This window comes from Zalophus californianus, chromosome 11 (genome assembly GCF_009762305.2).
Source record: "Zalophus californianus isolate mZalCal1 chromosome 11, mZalCal1.pri.v2, whole genome shotgun sequence".
Classification (NCBI taxonomy): Eukaryota; Metazoa; Chordata; class Mammalia; order Carnivora; family Otariidae; genus Zalophus; species Zalophus californianus.
Window position 1 is genome coordinate 73441949 of NC_045605.1, and position 9500 is coordinate 73451448.

Sequence of the window (9500 nt, forward strand, 5' to 3'; positions counted from 1 at the left end):
ACTCAGAGCTAAAAATAAGAGTGATGGGTGTCTGAAATGATACTTAGATAATCTCTTCAAAGAAGCTTGGAGGAAAAAATGTCAGTTAATCATCAGGGTCCTGGCACTCCATGGCCCACTATCCTATGAAGAGAAGTTTTCTCTCAAAACTTTTTTTTTTTAAAGATTTTATTTATTTATTTGACAGAGAGAGAGATAGCGAGAGAGGGAACACAAGCAGGGGGAGTGGGAAGAGGTAGAAGCAGGCCTCCCACTGAGCAGGGAGCCTGATGCGGAACTTGATCCCAGGACTCTGGGATCATGACCTGAGCCGAAAGGCAGACGCCTAACCAACTGAGCCACCCAGGCGCCCCATCAAAAAGTTTTGAATTGCTATGTTCATCATCTTTTTCTACTTAAGAATTTAATATGGCAGTGTGTCATATTTACGACAAATCTTGATAAGCTTCTATGAAACTATGTTTTCTTTGGAGGCCTAATTTCTCTTTGCCTGATACGTACATATTTTTGGCTTTGATCAAGCATCAAGGACACACATGAATTTTAGAATTTGATAGGTGACAAGAAGTTCAGATTTAATGGACTAATTCTTCATGTTGTCACTGAGGAAACTGAGACACCTAACTTGCTCAGGCCAGGTGCCAGGCAGGTTGGCATGTTCCAGATTGAAATTCAGGTCATCCATTTCTCAGGCCAAAGGCACTTTATACTAGCATTGGCCTGGATGTTGAGGTTAGGTGTAGGTAGTACCCAACTAAGAGGTGTATGAAATCCAGCCCTTCAGATCAGCCATATTAGCCCTTCAGTTACATGCCCACAAAGCAGTTGGTTGAGTGATTGAATACTTCACTGTAAAGAAGGTTGGGGTAATTTTGTAAATATGGACACAGCACAACCTCATATGAAATGTCCTTGATCTAATGGGGACATCATGCTTTTGACATACTTTTGACATACATCAAAAGTATTCATCGTAGAAACGGGGAAAGGGCAAGTACTCTAGAATGTTACAGTTAGAAGGGACTTTAGAAGTCTTTTAAGATAACAGCTTGCAAACATTTGTGGGGTTTTTTTTATAATAATAATACTTTTTTCTATAGATAATCTTAAATGGAACATCAATATATAAAGCAGATAAAAGAGGAAATTCATTGCTTGAAATAAGTAGGTGGTCTTAGAATCTCAATCACATAACCTTTTCCTGATTCCCCTAAGGTAGCTTCTAAAACACTTCTTTGGTGGGGCACCTGGGTGGCTCAGTCAGTTGGACAAATGACTCTTGATTTAGGCTCAGGTCATGATCTTGGGGTCCTGGGATTGAGCCCCACGACGGGCTCCCCGTTTAGCAGGGAGTCTGTTTGTTCCCTCTCCCTCTGCCCTTTCCCCTGCTTGCTCTGTCTCTCTCTCTCTCTCTAAAGTAAATAAATAAACCTTTAAAAAATAAATAAAATAAAATAAAACAAAATACTTTTTGGGGATGCCTGGTTGGCTTAGTGAGTGAGCATGAGACTTGATCTTGGGGTTTGAGAGAGATTGAGTGAGATTGAGCCCCACGTTGGGTGTAGAGATTACTTAAAAAATAAAATCTAAAATAAATAAATAAATACAAATAAAATACTTCTTTGGGCAGAATTTAAAAGTCACAAGTGTGGCCCACCACTTTCACTTTATAAATACAGATATTAAGGTTCAAAGAAGGGATCTGACTTGTTCAAGGGGAAATGCAATATATATAGTCAAATTATTTCCAGAGCCAGAAAATCTGGGGTTGAATCTAATGCTTCTTTTTTTTTTTAAAGATTTTATTTATTTATTTGAGAAAGAGAGAATGAGAGATAGAGAGCACGAGAGGGAAGAGGGTCAGAGGGAGAAGCAGACTCCCCGCTGAGCAGGGAGCCTGACGCGGGACTCGATCCTGGGACTCCAGGATCATGACCTGAGCCGAAGGCAGTTGCTTAACCAACTGAGCCACCCAGGCGCCCCGAGTCTAATGCTTCTGACCCTTAAATAAAATATTTTTAACTTACATAAATAACACAGAAATGCATGCTTATTGTGAAAGACTAAACAAGGAGGATGTATTTAAGGTAAAATGTAAACGTGCCCTCCCACAAGCCTACTCTTTTTCCCAGAGTTAATAACTGACAATATTTTTAGTTTTACCTAATATGAAAGACTAAACAAGAAGGATGTATTTAAGGTAAAATGTAAACGTGCCCTCCCACAAGCCTACTCTTTTTCCCAGAGTTAATAACTGACAATATTTTTAGTTTTACCTAATTTGAGTCATCTTTTAAAAGATTTTAGCCCATTCACTTTTATTGGGATTTTGGATATATATGGACTTATCCAACCTCATCTCATTTTATGTTTTATTTTATAATGTTTCTTCTTTTCTCGCTCTATTGTTTTTTTTCCCATGAGATGAGAAACTTGTAAGAACCTCAGCATGCTTTTACTATCACCACCTTGCCCTCTCCCTTCACGCTGGCCTTGTACTTACATACCTACCCATCACATTCTGTGTGTAAATCATTTGGGATTTTGCTTCCAGGTTGTAATTAGTTTTGTTCATTATGCATCAGTACTTGTTTAAACCTAATTATAAATATTACTGCTTTCTTCATTCAACTACTGTTTCTTGCATATTTTCTGTATCTTCCGTTTTTAATTCTGTGATTATGTGTATGATAGAATGCATTCTTGATGAATTCATTGAGGATATCTGTTGTAAGTGATGTAAATTATCACATAATTGAAAAGCCCTTTGTATTAGATTGCTAGAACTGCTTTAACAAATACTGGGTGGCTTTAACAAGCCACTGGGTGGCTTAAACAACAGAAATTTATTTTTTCACAGTTCTGGAGGCTTGAAGTCCAAGATCAAGGTGTCAGCAGGGTTGCTTTCTTCTGAGATCTGTCCCTTTGGGTGGTAGATGGTCGTCTTCTCCAGATGTACCCATGGTCACCCCGCATGTGTGTGTCTGTGTCCCAATCTCCTCTTCTTATAAGGACACCAATCATATTCGACTAGGGCTCACTCATATAATCGCATTTTATGTTTAAAAACTCTTCCTTCGAATATAGTCACATTCTGAGGTACTGGAGGTTAGGACTTCAACATAGGAATTTGGAGACACATTTGTCCCATAACAGTCCTAATTTTACCTTATGCTTGAATGCTAGTTCAGCAATCTCTAGAGTTGTACTGGACATAGAGTAACCCATAGTCACATGTGGCTATTCAAATTGAAATTATTTTTTTAAAGATTTTTAAAAATTTATTCATTTGAGAGAGAGAGAGAGAGCATGAGTGGTGGTGGGTTGGGGGATGGGAAAGGGGAAAGTGGGAGGGAGAAGCAGACTGCTGCAGAGCAGGGAGCCAGACGTGGGGCTCGATCCCAGGACCCCGGCATCATGACCTGAGCCGAAGGCAGACATTGAACTGACTGAGCCATCCAGGCGCCCCTAAATTGAAATTATTTAAAATGAAATTAGCCGTTGAATTCCTCAGTCACAGTATCCATATTCCAAGTGCTCAATACCCATATGTGGCTAGTGCCTACACATTGACAGCATAGATATAGCATGTTTCCATCATTGTAGAAGTTCTGTTGGATAGCAGTGCTCTAGAGTTTCTTCATCTGAAAAATGAAGCACATTTCTTTTGGATTCTGTGAAGAATAGATAATAGTAAGCATATGCTGGACACATAGCAGGGCACTCAGTCAATACTTGTTGAACATTAACTCAGCAGTAAATGTATGGTAATATTAGGACTAGAACCCACTGTTCCCACCCCATTGTTCCCCCAGAATAACCATAAATAAGTAAGCCACTGTGAAACATAGGACATGAAGAAGACCAGGCAGGAGAGTGAGGTGGGACAATGGGGGCAATATTAAACACATGCCTTAAAACACTACTTCTATACCCCAAATCAGAATAAACATATTCTATTTAATCTTCTCAATAACTTTGTAAAGAAGGTATTATTATACCTATTGTCTGAGTGAAGAATGGAGTAAATGCAGCTCATGAAAGCTAAGTGACTCCTCCAAGGTGGCACAGTTGAGTCAACAATGAGTCAATGGCAATGTCAGGACTAGAATCTACTGCTTCCTACTCTTCTTTCCTCTAGAATAACTGAAGGCTGGTAAGTCATGGGAAATATAGATCACTGAGGTGACAGGGAAATTTAAACCCAGATCTAACTCCAAAACCCTTCTACAATAGTGGTTCCCAAATTTGTTTGATCTCGGTCCCTCAGTAAACAAGTTTGAGCAACACACACACATGTGCACACACGCACTTATAAGTAAGTATGTGTATGTGTGCACATGTGCATATTTATTTGTAAATTATTAACTGTATTACTGTAATAATATGTGCTTATGAAACATATGCCAAACTACACACTAAAAAAGATAATAATAAATGTAATAAAAGTTCTGATTCTTTTTCTCATACTCCAGTACTATTTCGCATGTTCCCTGGCCTGCCTTCCACTTCGGGAGCCCCTGCTCTGAACTATGCCACACAAAGAATACACAAGAAATTACAGGCCTGGGTGTCTCTGCTTTCATCTGCTTCATCCAAACTACTTTGAAAAGAAACATAATTGGACCATAATGTATTCAATGTCAGCCACATTCTTGGAGTAACTAGGGCTTTTCACTATTTCTATGCACCAGTGGTCTGACATTTGTCATTGGCTCTTATTTCAAAGAGAGAATTAATTTTAAACTACCATTCAAAGTCTGCTTGTGGCCATATGTTCCATCCATGAAAGGCAAAGAAATGGGCAAAGCAACACTTGAGCTCATCAAAATGGCTCTTTTTTTTTTTCCCAAGGGAGGAAAAAGAAAAACAAATATTATCATCTTCACTGACGTGTAGTGAGATTTAGTGAAACAAATACTCGATTTACTTGCATCATCTAGGTTTTTTTTATTGGTCTTCTTGTTTTTATAGCCATTTATCACTTGCTGTTTCTAGTAGTAACTGTTCCCTACATAATGCTTTTCAGCATAAAAGCACTACCATTCTCTTGGGGGTGATTTCTTTCCTCTCTCTCTCTGTCCCTCTCTCTCTCTGTTTTTGTCTCTCTTGAAAGCAGTGGGAGGATTTGGATATTATTATCCCACTTTCCAGATGAAGACCCCAGCTTGAGAGGTTAGGTCACACAGATAGTATAAGTCAAAGTCAGGACCTGAACCAGGTTCTCTACTCTAGAGCCAATATTCTGAGGGAAATTTTAACTAATCTGGTTGGCTCTAAGTAGTTGGAAGAGAGGACACTGAAGGCCTGAGAATCACCACAGGTCTGAACACTTCCACAACCCAAGGACCAACTAAGCTTCATCCTGCCCTGAGAGATTAGCAGGGCTTTACATCAGTGGTCCCTCAGGTTTGGTAGATGCTGTTCCTACATTTGTTATTCAGCGAGTATAAAGCCAGAGCAATGCAAGCTCCTAAGGTGGGAATCACAGGGCCAGCAAATTGACAAATGGGAGAATCAACTCACAGAGGTTCAGAAGCGGGTCAATGGGATTGTCTTCTTAGGAGATATTTCCATGGGTTGAGTAGAGTCTATGACTGTTCACCTGTGTCAACAACAGATATTTAAACAATGCCTTTGAATCTAGCCCTTCTTTTTATCCCTGCTCCTCTTATTGCGCAGGGTCAGATGTCCTGCCTAGTTTCAGGAGCCTCCAACCACGTAGATTTCTGCACCTCTTTTCCATCTCTCACACTGTTACCACATCTGATGATGGCACCTTTAGCCTGAAGACTGCCGTTAGCGTCCCGTTACTACGAGATCATGTTAAACAATTTTGACATGGCATTCAAGTTTCTTCATCTTGCCCCAATTAACTTTCCACCTTTTTTCTCCCACCACCCCACTTGCCTTTCTCCTATCTTCCAGCCTCTCCAATCTAATCACTGTTCTCCAAAAATAGCCAGCATTCTCATGCCTCTCTGCTTTGCTCATGTTCTGTCCTCTGCCTGGAATGTCCTCCGCCTCCTTAACCTTCCCCCTTCTAGGGGGGGAATCTTCCTTATCCTTTCATAAGCAGGCCAAATGCTGTCTCTTCAGTGCAGGCCTCACACGCACCCCTTTCCAGGTGGGATGTGCCACTTTCCGTGCCGGGTCCCCCAAACACTTCCCGCTTCTCATCACAAGGAGCTTTGTCTGGTTGTTCACATGTCCTTTTGGCTCATTAGCTGGTGGACTCCTTAAGGGAACAGAGAGTGTCTTATTTATTTTTGTGCCCTCGGTGTTGCCGCCTAGTAGACATTTGAAAATTTTGGGTGGAATTTATTTATATAACTGAATGGTTTTGAGAGACCTCACAAGGGCTAAATTTCTATCAGATCTGGAATAATCAGCAGAAGAGAAAGCACAAATTCATCAAGAAGAAATTACTTATGTCCACTCCATCTAAAATTTAAAAATAAGGATTGGAGGCATTTTTAGAAGAGTTGGAAGCTTTTTATTGCCTTCCCCAAAATGTTCATGCTGTGCCTAAAGTGGAAATAGCAACGGGTTGGAATGGATAGATGCAGGTTTCTTTCTAGTCTCAGCCCTGCTAATTGAACGCCGTGTGCCTTTTGACAGCTCAGTTTCCCTTTCTGATTTATCTGTACAATGTTCATGCTGAACAAAATGACTTTCAAGCTACCTTCTAATTCTAAAATTTGATGATTCTTATTTTCTAGTTAGGAAAACCGAGTCTTTATTTCCCTTTGAGTGTGATGGTCCCCTAGCAAAGAGGAGATATTCTATATTGTCATAAAAACACTTTTACTTGACTGTGGCCCCATTACATAAAATTTGGATATTAGAAATAATTCAAAATATGGGCACCTGCGTGGCTCAGTCAGTCAAGCATCCAACTCTTGATTTCAGCTTAGGTCATGATCTCAGGGTTCTGGGATCGAGCCCCAGGTCAGGCTGCACGCTCATCAGGGTGTCTGCTTGAAGATCCTCTCCCTCTGCCCCTCCCCCCCACTCACACACTCTCTTTCAAATAAATAAATAAATACATGTTAAAAAAAATAAAAGCAAAAACAACAAATAAAAAACTCCTTACTGCTAAAGCATCAGGGTTCTGCCCCTTTAAAGTTGAAAGACCATGCATCAGGCTAAAAGACCTCAGAAAGATGAGTTGATCTAATCTTGGGTTCATAAAGATGCAGGAGAGAATAAAGTGGTCAAGTCATACATGAAGATGGTTTGTAGAGGAAGGAGAAGGTACTTGGCTGTTGAGTTTTAAACTCAGGTTTTTAGGGAAAGCATTCCTTAATATGTCACAGGTACAAAGAGAATTGGAAGTCTTCAGGATGGAGAGTGCCGCTGTGTCACTGTCTCTTGCTAGATGCTGTGACAATTTCCTTTTGTATAACCTGAAAGTCCCCCAATATTCTGAAATGCTGTTCTACCCATTTTTTAAAATAAGCTTTATTTTTTAAAAATCAATTTTAGGTTTACAGCAAAATTGAGCAGAAGGTACAGAGAATTCCCATATGCCCCCTGCCCCTAAATATGCACAGCCTCCCCCAATATTCAGTATCCTGCACCAGAGGAGTACCTTTGTTCACATGTCGTTATCATCCAGATTCCATAGTTTACATTAGGGCTCACTGTTGGTGTTTTACATTCTCTGGGCTTTGACAAATATATAATGACCTGTATCCACCATCAGAGTATCATGCAGAATAGGTTCAATGCCCTAAAAATTCTCTGTGCTCTGCCTATCCATCCCACCTTGTCCCGTAACCTCTGGAAACCACTGATCTTTTTTTTATTGTCTTCATAGTTTTTTTTTTTTTTTAAGAGTCTATTTATTTATTTGAGAGAGAGAGAGAGAGAGAGAGAACATGAGCAGGGGGAGGGGCAGAGGGACAAGCAGACTTCCCGCCGAGCAGGGAGAGCCCAACACAGGGCTCGATCCCAGGAGTCAGATGCTTAACTGACTGAGCCACCCAGGCACCCCTTTATTGTCTTCATAGTTTTTCCTTTTCTGGAAAGTCATATAGTTAGAATCATACAGTATGTAGCCTTTCATGATTAGCTTCTTTCACTTAGTAAGATGCAGTCAAGTTTCCTCCATTTCTTTTCATAGCTTGATAGCTCATTTCTTTTTAGCATCTAACAATATTAATTGAATTATTCATTTTCCTATTGTTTTATGAGTTCTTTGTATATTTTGGATAGCAGTCCTTTATCAGATGTCTTTTGCAAATATTTTCTCCCAGTCTGTGGTTTGTCTTCTTAGTCTCTTGTCAGTGTCTTTCACAGAGTCGTTATTCTCATTTTTCTTTTTTTCTCTTTTAAGATTTTATGTATTTATTTGACAGAGAGACACAGTGAGAGAGGGAACACAAGCAGGGGGAGTGGGAGAGGGAGAAGCAGGCTTCTCGTGGAGCAGGGAGCCGGATGCGGGGCTCCATCCCAGGACCCGGGGATCATGACCTGAGACTTAACAATTGAGCCACCTAGGCGTCCCTGTTATTCTCATTTTTCGTAGACACACTTAAACAAAATTCTACTTTTAAGCTGTTTTAGCAGAAATACCACTTAACCAGAAATTTCTTTCTAGCCTATAGAAATACACTTTGTTTTACCTGTATTTCCTTGACTTAGGAATTAATAGAAATGGAATTTAGAAAAATCATTTGTGGCCAAATTTGAGATATAACTTGCAATATGTGTTTCAAATGTCCATTGAGGGGATGTCTTGGGGTTGGCTGACTTCAACCCAATTTCTTAAACAGGTTTTTGTCACATCTGAGGTCACTGACCAAAAGATTTCAACTAATGTTCCGTAAACCCACAGGACATAAAATTTCTTTTTTTTTTTTTTTAAGATTTTACTTATTTATTTGAGAGAGAGAGAGAATGAGAGATAGAGAGCATGAGAGGGAAGAGGGTCAGAGGGAGAAGCAGACTCCCCGCCGAGCAGGGAGCCCGATGTGGGACTCGATCCTGGGACTCCAGGATCATGACCTGAGCTGAAGGCTGTCGCTTAACCAACTGAGCCACCCAGGCGCCCCGATAAAATTTATTTCTTACTGACTATACATGCTGTTATAGCAATGTCTTTGTCCCCTGAAAGTAGAGGGTGAGATGCCTTGTAAGTGAGGAACAATTTCCTCAGATTCGCTGGAACCTAAGAAACGTCTCTTTATTTCCTGGAAGATGGGAAGACTTGGCCTCATGAGTAGCTGAGAGAATGTGGTCAGGGCAATAAGGATCTCTAGTCACAGAATGACATATTGCTGGAGGGGGCCAAGTATATGGTGTGACAACTGTGGATCTTTTTATAGATGTGGATCCTTTTATAGATGCTGAGATATGGTGCTGGTGGTTGTGTTGTAGTTATTGTTGATTTGTTTGGTGATATTTGAAGCCTATGAATTCCTTTTATTGGGTTGTCCCCAAACACTGGAATTTGAAAGTGCTCCAAGAACTCTCAGAGGATATAGGGGCAGTTC